The sequence below is a fragment of the Ambystoma mexicanum genome, chromosome 7p (assembly GCF_040938575.1).
Source record: "Ambystoma mexicanum isolate Mex_15411 chromosome 7p, UKY_AmexF1_1, whole genome shotgun sequence".
Classification (NCBI taxonomy): domain Eukaryota; kingdom Metazoa; phylum Chordata; class Amphibia; order Caudata; family Ambystomatidae; genus Ambystoma; species Ambystoma mexicanum.
Genome location: NC_090939.1, coordinates 820907828 through 820923634, shown reverse-complemented (window position 1 = coordinate 820923634; position 15807 = coordinate 820907828).

Here is a 15807-nt window from a genome sequence, read left to right as displayed (position 1 = left end):
CGATCCCTGTTGGACGCCAACATGTCTTCCCTGTGTGATTGGCAAATGGAGTCTGTTGCCTGCTGTTGTCGCTCCATCTGCCTTTCAGGGGGGAGAATGGAACTGGCCACCCTCTCCATTGCCTGAGCAAACATTTCAACCGATGCTCCCTGTTGTGCTGCTATACTGTACATGGAGTTTTCCCATACAGTATTGCCTGGTGGCATATGGCCACCGCGTCGGTGGGCACCACACCTGTTTGGGGCAAGGCGATCTGCACCTTGATGTGCTGGCACTGCCTGAGGCTGCAGGACTGCATTTCCCCTCTGATCTGCTGGCCCAGGAACAGGATCAGATGTTGTAGAGTGTGACCCTGCATCCGTAACCGCCAAAGGCGGACTTACCAACACTGACATCCCCATAGAGGGTTCTACCCCTGGTGCAGGTGGGTTGGACAGAACAGAATCCCTGCCAGAAACACTCACCTGCGACATCACATAAGTCTCATCATCCGATTCAGCACCTGAATCATAGAGGTCTAGGGAGGTGCAACCAGAGACACCCCTGGACAGTATGGTCTGCAGTAAGATTGGGTTTTCATCCACCACCACACCACGTCCTCCACTGGTGCCCGGTCGTGGCTGAGATTCCTCCTGGGTCTGCACCATCTCCTCCACCTCAACAGCATCAAGTGCGTCATCACCTGCAAAAACATGAAAGACAACAAATGGAAACAGGCATGAGCACCACAGCACACACATAGGCCTGACAAGCCAGAGATCCAGTACATGATTTACACATGTCCCACATGACTATAACCCTGGCATGCATGCACTGTCAATGAGTTGGAAGGGGAGACAAAAAGCAGACACTGAGGACACCAAGATGGAAAAGCAACACATTTGCTGCATGCTGGGTAGCACTGGCATCACACATTAGCCTGTGAGTGGCATGTCCAATACACATACATGACACATGCCAGCACATAGATGCCATGTAGCATAGGCATGGTACATTTGACAAGTACAGCCTTATGTCAGTGAATGAGTACTGTCACCCATGCATGTGAGATGGACATGATGAGATGATAAATGCTAAATAGTGTGACAAAATACGCATATGCCACACACTGCAACACATCCAGTGTACAATGATACAGTGATGGCATGCAGATGAATACATCAATGGTTGGTCACTTCAACATGACACGAAAAGACTATCATGTTCCACATTCAAACAGGCCCCAAAATGTTTTGTGAGCAGGCCCTTACTCAATCAGCCTGAATGGTCTAATCATTCCCATAACAAGGTAATAAATGTGGCCCAATGTGGGGTGTAATCAATGACAGAAGCATGTCACATATGTGGCATTAGGGCTGAAAAATGCGTTAGAAAAATGGGATAATTGAAACAATCAGGCTGAATGAACACTGAAAAATTCAGAACAATGTTGTTGCAAGATGACAGTTCAAGGGCAACTGCAGTAATGTTGCGCTAATTGGCTACTGTGGTCAGAAGGGATACTGTCATACCCAAATCCAAGGCCGCTGAATGTTTTGGAGGAAGCACATGGGTGACTCAAACCACTGAAAACTACACACCCTCACCTGGCACTCAATCTGAACACGTCATCCATGCAACATACACATGGATTACACACACATGCATGGGCACTCACCGGACAATGCTTTGTAATCTGGTAGGTCTCCCACGCCTTGGATCTGTTCCTCTGTGACGAAGGTTCCAGCAACAGACTCATGTTCAGTCAGTTGGTTGTCCTCTGGTGGAGACCCACTGCCAGTCACCAGAGTAGAGGCATGATTGGAAGCCAGCTTGTTCTTTGCTCTGCGTTTCAGGTAATTCCACCGCTTGTAGCAATCATCAGCTGTGCGCCTCACAAATCCAAGGGCACTAATGTCGTCCGCGATGGTCTGCCAGTGTGCCCTACATTAACCAGGTGTGGTCTTGCACCCTGCAGTCACCAACATTTCACGGCTATGTGCCGACACATAGGCCAAAAGTGCATCAAGTTCGGCGTCATTAAAGCTAGGCTTCTTTGACGTGCCAGAGTGTGTAGCTATGTCTGGGGTCTCAGCCTGTAGTGCCAGAGCACCCTTCTTCTTCTTCTTCTTCTTCAAAGGTCGTGCGGATCCTGAGTGGCTTACGCCGCTCTGGTCAGTAGGGGCAGAAGCGCAGGTGGACTGGGTAACAGAAGCCTGTAAAGGCACAATCACCATAGGTCTTGGTGCAGGCATTGGCTGCAGGGTGATGTTGGCAGGGCCAACGTCGGTTTGATGGACCTGGACCGACACTGTCCCAGCTGGGAGACTCGGAGCTGGGGTGGATTGAGCTGCAGCTGCCCCTGCAGCCTCCCCACCCTGGCTACTTGGGGCAGCAGATGGCATTGCTGCCCCAGATCCATGTGGCCTGGTGACAGCAACTTTCACCGCCACACATGGCTTAGACTTGCTGACCTGGAAGTCAGCATGGGAGTCATCCTGTGCCGGTTCAGGTGCCAAAATGGCCCGGTCCAACAAGGGCCGAGCTAGGATGATGTCAGCTACGTTTCCCACAACCATTGGGGGGGGCATGGGTGTCCCCGATTGGTCCTCCACACACATGGCTCTAGGGGCACCCTGCAAATCCTGGCCATGTCCCCTACCGCGCCCACCACGCCCACCGTTTGGAGGTCGGCCACTTTTGCCTCCCTTACTGCTTGGTCGCCTCCCAACCATGGCACCGATGTTGTTGTGCATATGGGAGTTGCAGTAAACAATTGTCCTGGGCAATTGGGGTGAAAGGGGTAGGGTACTAGATGGAATTTGTACCCTAGTGCTCTGGCAAGGCTGTATGTGACCCCTGGGGGAAGATGACGGGTCACGCAATGCACAGGCACCCCAAAAACAAAAGCACACGTGCACGCAACCCCTGGTAGACCACGTACGTGGAAAAATAAACCTGCACTACGCTGTGGCATCCAGAAACACAAAAATAAGCGTACGCGTGTTACACGCAGCCTACAATGACCTCTGAAGGGGTACGCGACACACGAGGTAACCGCAGTTGGAAAATACGTGTGCGACTCACCGTCTGCCTTGAAAAAGAATGTGAAAAAGACGCGCGTGTGCTCATTGGCAACACCCTCGCCAAAAGAAGAAAAGAAAGCAGTCTGAGGAAACAGGGAGTACGAACTGGAAACGTTATGAAGTAATCACGTGTGAACCGACAAGAAGTACAAGATACACCCTCTCGCTCTCCACAAAAAGCACATACAAGGAAATAGCGTGATACTTGTACCTTTTAAGCCAGCCCAGATGTGAAACGTCACTTACGCGCTTACGTGCAAAGGCCTTTTCCTCCAATAGCACAGTGACGTGCAGTTTTCTCACGTGCTGATTCACTATGCACCCGTGTTGTGGGCAACGCCTGCGCACATAACGTCACTGACGTGCTTACGCGCTAAGGGCCTTTCCTCGGATTTCACGCTGATGTGCAATTGTTTCACGTGCCAAATCACTCCGTATCAAGCTGGCCACGCGAATACACACGGAAGACCACGCTCCTGCCCAAAAGGCCATTTTCCTGCCCCCAAGAACCCCTTCTGCTGCCTGCCTGCTGCCCACGTGCCCTGCTATTTGGTGCCTGCACGTCAGCCATCTGCAGGGGTCCAGTTGCTGTGTCCACCCCTGCTGGAACAGAAGACTCCCGACTGGGATACCATCGCTCCACAGTCCAGCCCCAGGACCCAGTTGCCCACCGACGCCTGCCTCGGGTGTCGCCATGTCGGGGCAAACACCATCTGAGACCACTGGCGACCCCCAGTCAGAGAGGCAGAGGGCCACCAGCTTCAGTGAGAAGGAAGTTGGTGTCCTGGTGGAGCATGTCCTGGGGCATTATGATGCCTTCTTCGGAACATCACGCGCCAACAAGGAAGGACGTTCAAGGATCTGGGAGGACGCAGTGGTTGCCATCAACGCGGAGGAGGTGGCAACCTGCGACATCAAGCACGTCAAGAATCGCTGGGGGGACTGGAGGTCCAGGACCCTCTACAAGGCCCGGCGCCTCGCAGAGGGGGCAGGGGCAGCATGAGCAACATCCAGATGAGGGTCCTGGAACACGTAGCCCCAGCGTTCCATGCCCAGATCCTTCAGAGGCAGACCTGTCTGGAGTTGAGCGGTAAGTGGCCAAGCATTGCTGTGTGAGACAGGGCATGTTGCCATGTGCTGGTAGTCTGATACTTGCCTGTATGTGTGACATAGGCCATGTATGGATGTGTGTGTGCAGGGACATCATGGTCATGCATGTGAGACCAGTAATGTGTGAACCACATGGATGGTGCATGTTTTCCAATGCAACATGGGGAGCTGTATGCGGAATGCATACATGAAAGCAGGCCAGTCTCTGTTCTTGGACATGGAGGGGGTGTGAGGGATGGGTGCTGCTGTCATGTACATGTATGGTGCACATGTGTGTGTGTCTGAGAAGTGTGTGTGTGTGACTTTGAAACGCCATGGATGCATGACACATGTCCATGATGATGTGTAGATTCACTCATGCAGTCCTGTCACCGTTGTATCCACTGTGTCTATCCACTGTGTCTGTGCTGTACAAGCCATGATGCATGACCCTCCAGTGATGTGTGTGCATGGGATCAGTGTGAGCCATGATGCATGTGAGTTTGAAGGCAACATTTTGGTTAACAGAGGCCCTTGTACATGGATGCTGATGTTGATTGTAGGCGCCGGGACTGTTTCTGCATGTGTGTTGCGTGCATTCACCCATGTGTTGTGGAGGGACAGGATGGAAGTGACATTTGACAGTGCCACTCATGTGTTATTGCTTCCTGTCTAGGGGAATATTGTACTGTACCCTGATGCTTGTGTTCTATGTCTCCCTCTACGCCGTGTCAAGTGAAGAAGAGGGCGGAGACGGCGCTGTGGAGCCAAGCAGCGGGGATGCCTCCACCGCGCGGCGACGCAAGGCCCAGCCACCCTCCCAGGAATTGCCATCATCTGTGAGCGAGGGGGCTGGTGCTGCGTCTGCCACTACGGCTGTAGCGGAATGGCCGGGTGAGCCCCCACAGGGGCTTGCAATGGCGGAAGACGGTGTGGAGACATCCAGGTTGGTGGTCTCCACAGAGGAGAAGGAGCCCGCTACTGAGCCGCCCATGGGGCCTGGTGGGGGTAGTACCACTGGTGAAAGTGGTGCAGTCCAGGGCCAGGGTCAGGAGGCAGCACAGGTCACCACAGAGGGGCCTGTGCATGTCGCTGTCCTTGACCCTGTGACTGCACCACCATGCACCAGCAGGGATGCCCCGTCCCAGGCCTTTCCGCAGGTAGGGGGGAGTGCCACGTCATCTGCCTCTCTACTACCTGCGGACGAGGGGTCCCACGACCGTATGGGCTCCGTCCTGGTTGGTGTCGCGTTGCACACGTGTGACATTCGTGATGACGTGCGTGATTCCTGGCCGGAGCACGCACGCCATCACGAACAGCAGCATCACGACGTGGCACTGTTGGGAGGGGCCCTGGTCGGTGGGTTCCTACATGTGTCTCGCAGTCTGGCGGACCTCTCCTCCTCTGTGGAGACTATGTGCCAGTCGTTCTCCCTGTCGTCTTCCGGCCCAGATTCCACCAGGGCCCCCTGTGGACCTGGCCTGACCAACACAGCCAGCTTGGTGGAGATCCCATCCCTGCCACAGTCGGGAGTCGGGGGTCCAGCAGGGGTGGACACCCCAACAACTGGAGTCCAGCAGATGGAGGATGTGCAGGCATCGGACAGGGCACATGGACAGCAGCAACAGCAGCAGGCTCTAGGTGGGAGCAATGATGGCTCGGGGCCATCGACATCAGAGGGGCAGGTATCGGCCAGAGGGCAGGAGAACCCTGGAGTGGCAGTGTCTTTCGTGTGGCTGCGGTTGGGCCAGCGCATAGATGCAGAGCGGGGGCGGGCGGCAGAGGCATGGCTCACCATGGTCAGGGCGGAGTTCTCCATGCGTCGGGCATTGAGGCGGGCAGAGTGCCTCGAGGCAACTCGCAGGGAGTTGGAACAGGCCATGAGTGCATCTTTGCGAGACCTCGGGGCCAGGGCAGAGGCCCGCCTCCGGGACATCGACATGGAGTTCGATGATGCCCTGGCCCGGGACATCACAGAGTGAGCCACAGGACTTGCCCGCCGCCATTGTATATAGTTAGATAGTGTTAATAGTGTTAGGTTTCCTTTGTTTTTCTTTTAATTTGGAGTTAATGGACATTGCTCCACTTCGTGTGTATATAGTTTTTTCTTCATAGGACTTTTTTATAGGTTTCCTTTTGTTTGTGGATCATGGACCATTTGGACTTACATTGTATATAGTTGCAGACTTGTGCATACTTTCTTTTTCTATATTCCCATGGATCAATGGTTTTTTCAAAATTTGGATTATGTTTTTATTATGGACATTGGCAATGGACCACTTTTTTATTCTACGTGATTTTTCTTTTTTTTTTAACTTCATTGGATTTACAATATTTTTTTTCGGCATCGTTCATTGTACATTGATTTTCATTTTACTATTCCTCCAAGTCAGTTCTTTATGTTTTAATACATTTTTTATTACTTCAGAATTGGTGTTGTGTTCTGTAATTGGTTTTGTGCATGTCTCATTGAACATTTCCTCAGTCACGTGTTGCCACTGTGTGGCTCCGTTGTGCATTCCTGCATGGGCATGGTGGTTCATTTCAACTATCATGGCATGGGTAATTTGGGAGTCGGTTCTGTGGATATTTGCATGCTTGGATTGGGGGCAAGGGGGATTAGGGTTGGCTTTAGGGACATGGGTCTGTTTTGTTAGGACATGTTGTTTGTGGGACATGAGTCTGGGCCTGAGGCTCACTGCTGGGGGGTGGGGGTGCTGGGGGACATGAGTCAGGGCCTGCTGGCAGGTGCCCCTTACTGCTGGGTGGGGGTGCTGGGGGACATGAGTCGGGGCCTGCTGGCAGGTGCCCCTCACTGCTGGGTGGGTGGGGGTGCTGGGGGACATGAGTCGGGGCCTGCAGGCATGTGCCCATCACTGCTGGGTGGGTGGGGGTGCTGGGGGACTTGAGTCGGGGCCTGCTGGCAGGTGCCCCTCACTGCTGGGTGGGTGGGGGTGCTGGGGGACATGAGTCAGGGCCTAAGGCTCACTTCTGGGGGTGGGGGTGCTGGGGGACAAGCGTTGGGGCCTGAGGCTCACTGCTGGGGGGTGGGGGTGCTGGGGGACATGAGTCTGGGCCTGAGGCTCACTGCTGGGGGGTGGGGGTGCTGGGGGACATCAGTTGGTGATCACTAGTGGAAGGTGACATGTGGGCTGGCTGAGGGGCATGCCCATGGTGGATGGGCTACCTGCGGGACATGACCAGGTGTGCAGGGTAGTGCAGGGTAGTGCTCCGCCCTGTGGTGCGGGTTGCCTGCAGGGGCCGTGGAGGGGGTAGAGTGCACACCTGGGAGGACCCACACTGCCAATTCACGTGTGGGACGCCCCGCGCACCCCCGAAATACATGTACCCTGCTCGCACAGGGCCAATCGCGTGTGAAACTTCCCGCGCACCCCCGAAATACACGTACCCTGCTCGCACAGGGCCAATCGCCTGTGAAACTTCCCGTGTACCCTGAAATACACGTACCCTGCTCGCACAGGGCCAATCGCGTGTGCAACTTTCCGCGCACCCCGGAATACACGTACCCTGCTCGCACAGGCCCAATCCGGTGTGAAACTTCCTGCGCACCCCAGTAATACACTTACCCCGCTCGCACAGGGCCAATCGCGTGTGGAACTTCCCGCGCACCCCCGAAATACACGTACCCTACTCGGACAGGCCCAATCGCGTGTGAAACTTCCCGTGCACCCCAGTAATACACGTACCCCGCTCGCACAGGGCCAATCGCGTGTGAAACTTCCCGCGCACCCCGAAATACACGTACCCTGCTCGCACAGGCCCAATCGCGTGGGAAACTTCCCACACACCCCAGTAATACACGTACCCCGCTAGCACGGGACCAATCGTGTGTGAAACTCCCCGCGCAGCGGGGTACGTGTATTCGGAGGGGTGCGCAGGGAGTTTTACAGGCGTTTTCATGGTTGGGGCCTGTGCGCCATGTACGGGATTTGTGCGCTGTACATGGCGCACGGGGAGGGGTTTGGGCGTAACTGGCGCTGCTGCAGGGTCGCTGCGCCACCCTGCACCACAGCTGGTAATGGATGTTACAATCCATGAATACGCTGTGCGCGGAAATGGATTTTGGCACACGCGGCTGGCGCAGACTGACGCACACGCACACTGTGCACCAGCCGCGTGCGCCACTTGTGTGCTGAATTCTATGAATTACCCCCATAGTGTCAGGTTGGCTAACATTTGCGATTTATGTACTTTTTTAATTCATCTCTAATAGCCATAGGAAGTTAAAAAAGAACCCTTGTCAGCACAAATGTGTGTGGTAAGGGGCGGTGGAGTGAGAGATAAGGCCGAAAAATGAGGCAGTGGCCAGAAGCCTCAAACATGAGATTGCATATGTGAGTAAAGTCTGCAATCACACGAAGTTGATTAGCTGGAGCAAATTCCCTGGCAGCTCATAGCACATGGATTCTACCAGCACTCTTTTTCAGTGATTTCATGTCATGTCCTGAGGCCCACCAATACATTTTGGAAGTTGACATCCATGAACTCTGGTGTCTGTCTCTACACATGTGTAGTGCATAACAAAATACTGCTCCGCTGCTTTCATGGCAACGGACAAATAGTATAGTGCCTTCCGGCTCTATGAGATCCCTACCTGTGCAAGTTAAATCAGGTTATTCATTCGATGTTTCATCAAAATCTGAATAACCCAGATTTAAAGCGGGTGCTAGGTCCAGAGCCCATGTGGAGGGCAAATGCCTCTACAGTTCCCAGTTGGTTCTGCTCCTTGCTATTTCTTATGCTGAGAATGTACCATGAAATATCATTAATACATATTAAAAATTAGACAGAGTGCCCACAGGTCACTAATTTTGTAATATGATATCTCACAATCGTTACAGGGATTTAGGTCACACCATGCCAGACAGCCCTTTCCTGTGATCCGTTCATGGCCATATGTCAGGGGGTATTTCATGTGATGACATTAAGTCAAAGGCAGTGGCAGCCCGCCACTATGGGGCATTGAATGTAGGCCAATCTATCCACGCAATAACACTTATCTTGGCTCTTCCCTTGATGCACAGTTAGTATGCATTAAGAGTGAAGCAAACATGATTTGGCTAGACTGCATTCAATGTAGGCCGGTCTTATGCATGTAATACCACTTGTGTTTGCTTTACACTTGATGCACAGATAGTTAGCAAGTGGTATTACTTGGCTAAACTATCTTACATGGAATGTAGGCCAGTTTAGTGTCATAGTAATACTTGTCTTTGCTTTGCCCTTGATGCACAGTATCTGTGCATCAAGGGTAAAGACAACATGATGATAAGTGTTATTATTTGGTAAACTGGCCTATCTTGGTATATCCAGTCTGGAAATACTTTGTTTCTGTGGTGTAGTTGTTTTTTACTGGCTGGGAGTCCTTATATGGTAATACTGGCAGATATCGATGCAGCATGCAAAGTGTTTTATATACTAGCATATGTTGTGGGCAAAGGCATAATGAAATTGCATTGCAACATGGTCCTGTGCACTGTTGGTAACTTGCATCTATTGTTTTCTTATATTCTACCATACAAAATTGATTGCAAAGTGTTTTACTTTTTATCCCATGTTTCAGAAAAAGTACTGTAAAATGCACCATTTTAACCGATTATGTTAAAAATGATCACGGGGGAGAACCACCCCTTCCCCCGATCCCTTCTTGTTTGGTGCGGGCTCCCTCGCTGTGCTTGGTCACTCTCGCATATTAGGCACATACAGTTACAATATTCACCAGCCACCGCTGGTCAAAGGCTGTGTGTTGCATTTTTGTATAATGTCATCGTTATGCTAATTTATTTTTTTATTTTTTGAGTTGTGTAGGGTATGACCGTCTTGTAGGTGTGCTCTGGCCCTTCAATTTCTTTAATTTTTTGATAAGTTGGTTAGCTGCGTCCACAAAACTGAGAGGTATTACCCTAACCTCTTAAAGTTAAATGTTAGCGCTGAAAGTGTTGTGCTGGTAACCCGCGCTCAGCCAATAGCAAAATGCATTTTTGAGTATGATAAGAAATGATCGCAAATGTTCATTCAGTTATGCTTGCAACTTTAATTTCCATATAGTCAGCCGACACGTGTTTTGACACTAGATCGTTCTCAAGGCTGTACATTTTTGTCAGTATATCAAAAGAATAGCAACATATGATTTCAAAAAATAAATAAAAGGGCAGTTTTAATCAAGTCAAAAATTATAAAGAAAATATAAAATACCAATGTGGTCAGATGGTCGGGACATAGGAGAAAATACACATACACAGATATGGCATCATTTACACACAGTAACTACATGCAGATTGTCATGACTTTACAGAAAATTATGGTACTGTGATCAAGATCAGAGATTTTATTAATTGTAAAACTACCTTTGTAGTATACACTATTATTTGTGTCTGTTAAAAACTGTGTGTGGGGAGTACATATTGTCTCTGTGCTCTCTCCATTCTCTTCCTCTTCCATTAATGGTGGCACCTGGTGGGAGGCCCTCATGGCCTCCTTCCACTCCTCAAAGGTCTAAATGTTTACTTGAATGGTACCATCTTGGTCCAAGGCCCTCAAGCCAACCTTCTCCTCTTTGATAGACGCTTCCCGCGCATCATCAATTTCCTTTCTTCTCCTGCTGTCCGCTCTCTTCCCTCCATGGCTTTCTTGCCTCCCCCTGCTGTCTCCTCCTTGGCTACCTTGCCCTCTCGTCCTTTCTCTTCTGCCCCCTATCAGACCTCTTCTACACCATTGCAGGGCGTACCTTTGATTTGTACCCCTTCCTGGAAGTCTTTCAAGGACGGCAACCTTCTCCATATTGACACTGTAAACCAGAGTTGGACTGGCCGCATCGGCCGATCGGCCACTGGCCGGTGTACTTTGAGAACTGGGGGCCGGTTTTTCGTGAAGCACCCCCTGGGCCGTTTTTTTTTTAAAATTTACTGTTTTTTTTTTTTAATTTACTGTTTGTTGCACGGCACTGGCTAGCAGTGGCAGACAGGTGCCATGGGCGCTGCGCTGCTTGCGTGAGTGTGCCAGCGCTGCCGGGCCCGGGCCGTGTTTTTTTTTTTACATTAACTTTGCATCGACTCAGCAGGGCCGGCCAGGCTGGCTGCTGCTGCCTCGCTCGCACTCGCACTTCAGGCGCAGGAAACTGACACACCGACTGCAGCAGGGGGGGGGGGCGGGCAGGGGTCAGGCTGGCTGTCACGCATCATCAAAGCAAGGTAACAACACACGTTGTTGTTACCTTGCTTTGATGATTTGATAAAGCAGGAGGAAGGAAGCAGCACATTAATTAGCAAATTTGCATGATGCCATCGTGCATTATAATTTATGCATCATGCAGATGCACCGTGCAGCCATGGGTGGTATGGGCGTAGTGGTGCTCACTGTCACACTAGTGCTCACTCCCTCGCCTTGTGGGCCTGGGGGGGCCGCCCCCCGGCTCGCCGTCGTCGCTCTGCTAATGAAATTAGCAGGCCTGCGCCGCCTGCGGCCTCCTCCTGCCGCCAGGGCTGGGCCGGGGGCTGGACTTGGGCCGCCCAGGCCCCCAGGGGGCACAGCACACAGTCTGGCGCCGGCCTCCTCCACGCCCGCCCGGGCCCAACAAGTTGCTTTCAACTTTTCAGGAAGGTGTTGCCCTTTGTGCAAAGTTGAAACAACTGTTGTGCCTGGGCGGGGCTGGGCCGGGGACTCTGGAATATGGATGTGGCTCAGGCTGTGGCGCTGTCCCAGACTCTGTGTCGCCGGGCGGCGGGCCGCGGCAACTACCTAGAGAATAAATGGGCGTTCGCGGGCCTCTCTCTCCACCATGATCAGATCATCCCCCAGAGACGACTCGAGTACGAGAGAGAGACAGAGACAGCAGCGACCGCAGACGAAGTTCAGCAGGAGGAGCCTCCACCGTCCGAGCCAGGCTGCTCAGGTAAGAGATGCATGCACGGTGCACGTGCACCACTATTCGTTCCTTTCACGTCTGTATAGCAAGGGCCAGTGACTCATGGTGATATGCACTTCCCCTCGTTATCATGGATTGCTGCTGGCCGCGCCGTGATGCCGATGCCGTCACTGTTAGGCGCAAGGGGCGGCCAGCAGCACATCATCTGAAAATGAGCACCACGCCACTTGTGAATGAGGCGTACTGAGCATTTCTCTGGATCTGGCATCCATACACGGCCCGCTCTCATCCATTGTGTACCCCACGGTCCCCACCCCACCACCTTCGTCACCCATCCAGGGTCGGATTGGCCCCTCGGCCAATCGGCTCGTGGCCGGTCCGAATTCATCATTAGTCCCCTGGGGGTCGGTGTCTGCCCCAAGCGTGGGCCGGTATGAGCGAGGAAAAAAAATACTTTTTTTTTCCACACTGAACTGTGCATGGACAATAATAACATGCCCAGTTCAGTGCGGAAGAAAAGTATTTTTTGTTGCTTTTTTCCCCGCCGGCAGCCGGCACCAAGACTGCATTCAGAGAGCCTCAGCCAGCCAAGTATAATGGTGGCCCTGCCCCCCACTGATCGCACTGCGCATGGGCGGACCCAGAACTTAACAGCCTGAGCGCAGGCTCAGCGCTCGCATTTGCATCTGCAAAAGCACAGAGCCTATCTGTGATGCGCCACATTTGGCTGGACTTGAGAGTGACACTAGTGCCGATGAGTCCGACGGCCGCCGGAAGTGTTCTGATTGACACATTACCGGGAAGTAGTACTTGTTGACACCTGTGGGACTGGACTTGGTTTGGAGTGAGAGACTGGCTAAGCAGACGGGACGTGAGAGACGACAGGGAGTCTGAGAACCAGTAGTGAGTGAGTGCCATACATAGAGATGAGCGTTAGAAGTTGTATTTAAGTGTCATGACTTGCCAATGAGCCCTGAATTGCCCAAGTTTCTGCTCCCGATGTGCGCATTCATATATTCCCAGGTGCAGTGCCTGCCAAATTCTGCAGCAGCGCGGAGGCAGATCTCCCACCCTCCAGGCATGTGTAAATAGCAGGTACTTGCAGAGTCCTAATAAGCCATGGATGCTGCCCATAAACACCCCATATTTTATAAATCAGGCAGCAATTTGGCCACAAGACCATGGCTGTGATGTTGCTACCAGGAGTGGACCATCTTAAGGGCTCGGGCGCAGACACATGTGTGACCCCGCTCAACCCCCCCCCCCCCCCACCACCCCTCTGTTCCCCAGTCATCGGATTGCCGAAGCAAAATAAGGGCTCTAGGAGTCCACAAAGAAAGACATCCAAGAATCCATGTAGTAATCGGATTAGACCCAGGATGGTAAATAATACAGATCAGAACGTAGGTTTTGAGTTGTGGGTTTAGAAGCCACGAAGCAGTTATGTGTCCTCTGGCATGGATACAGCCCAGGACACAGATTGGGAGATGTGCTACAGCAGCATGTATACATTTAGCACAAGTGTTACGATGGTTATTAAAAAATTGTGGAGTTCTGACTTCACCACAAACAAGCATTTACTTTTACCCACCTTAATAAGACATAGGATACACGGATCAACTTGTTACTAGTTGATAACACGCAAATGGGTTAAGGGTTTTTATATAAGCCTTTGTAAAATACTGGAAAGAAAATGTTCTTATAATCAATCCCGGTAAAACAAAGATTTTGTAATTATCCAAGGGGAAGAAACGTAATGTTTTAAAAGGCACCTTGAAAATACTGTTTTGACACTTGCTTCGAGTGTTACCTACCTAGGATCAGAGGTCAAAGTGGGCGGGAAGTTGAGGAACTAACAGGTACGACATTCTCTTCTCGGGGCAACCATGATCGTTCCCTTACTTTATGCAACCCAAGTTACAGGACGGCAATTTTAAAAACAAAAAAATTAAACTTCTCTCCTACTGGGGAGCCAGTGTAATATGTCACTGCGCTATCTTGCATGCCTGAATTGGTGGTGTTTATTAAATAGACTGCTTGGGACCTAAAACGCATTCCCAAGCAGCCAAAAAGCCCAGATCTACATATTAATTGCTGTAGGCACAGACGTGTTTGCAGGAAATGGGAGGGGTGTGTTTGTGGCTATAGTCCTGGACATGTCCCTTAAGAGGTGGGAATGGTGGGTGGTTGAAAGGGGAAGCTGCATAAAGCTGCACACTGTGTTTTCTTAAGTCTTGCTAGAACTGTTGTAAAACACAGGGTGAAGTGGAAGAAAGGAAGGACCTGGTATGGGGCTTAATTATGGGGGGAGGGGGTTAAAGTGACTATTGGGGGTAGGGAGTAAGCAGAAAAGGGGTGGACCATGGGAACATAGTTCCACTACTTTTTGTTGTAATCCTGTATCCTGGCTTGCAACATTATGTGTTACTACTGACTTCTGCAATTGTATTCGTTCTCCCCTCTTGCTTCTCCACTCTTTTTGACTGCTTACTCTGTTCTCTCTTCCTCTCCCTTTCTCCCTTTTGTTATCTCCTCCCCTTACTTTCTTCTATGCACTTACTCTATCAGAATTGTCCCTGGACCTAGTATGATAGCAACCTCGTCTGTCTCCTCTCCCCTCCCTTTAATTGTTTTTTTTCCTCCCCTCCTCCTCCCTCCCCCATCCAGCACTATCTGAAATGTCGTCAGGCCTAGTTCGATAATCGTTTGTTTTGTTCCTCCTCTCCCTTTCTGCACCCCTCCCTCACCTTTTGTTTTTCCCCGGCTCTAGCAGAAATGTGGTCAGGCCTAGTATGGTAGTCGCCTGTCTGTTTCCATTTCCTTCCCACTCCCCCCTCCCTTCCTTATCTATGTCTTAGCTCTTGCACTATCTGAAAAGTCGTCAGGCCGAGAACGGTAGTTAATTTCACATCCTTACTGTTCATGGCCTAGTGTCTAGACTGCAAACTGTGTTTACATACCAGCTTCACCTCTTAATTGACTGTGTGACCCTGGGCCAATTATGTTCTCACTATGTCATATCTGTCAGTCGTGCAATCCCAGAATTATGATGGTTGTGTGCGGAGTGGGGTGGCGGAGTTGGGGTGCAGGAGGCCAAGTATAGACTGTTTTGGAGTATGTGGAATCAGCATGTTATGTGCAGAGGTACTGTGCCATATGACGGCCCATGCTTTCAATAATTACCATTAACAAAAAAAAAGTATATTTGTGTGCATGTGTACATTTAAACATCACAACAGTCATATGTAAACAAAAGTATCCATATGTTGGTGCAAACAAATAGCGCTACAAACCATTTTTGAGCCTGCGGGTGTAAAGTGTCCTGCAAAGCCATTTTGAAAAGTTGGCCTCCCTATTGCAAAGGACAATTTATCCAGGTGTGAGTTTCTGGGATAGCATTTTCTGTAAAGTCATGAATAGACGCGATTCACAGTTGATGGTTTGAGGGCCACTTTTTTTGAGGCGAGGGGTGGGCCACTTTTTTTGGGGTGTCCGGGCCTATTTCTTTTCCCAGTCCGACCCTGCTGTAAACTCTCGCTCAGCTGTCAAACACTGCTCTGACATCTGCCACCTCCTGGAGGAACTAGGCCTCGATGTCCTCGCTCTCATCGAGACATGGTTCACGGCCAGCTCTGGCACGAGCTTTGGCACTCTCCTCTCTGATGGCTACAAGATCCTCTCTGCGGGGGTGTAGCCCTGATCTTCCCTGAGTGGATTCCTACCTCCGTCATTCCTACGCAGGCCTATTCCTCTTTCAAATTCCTCATC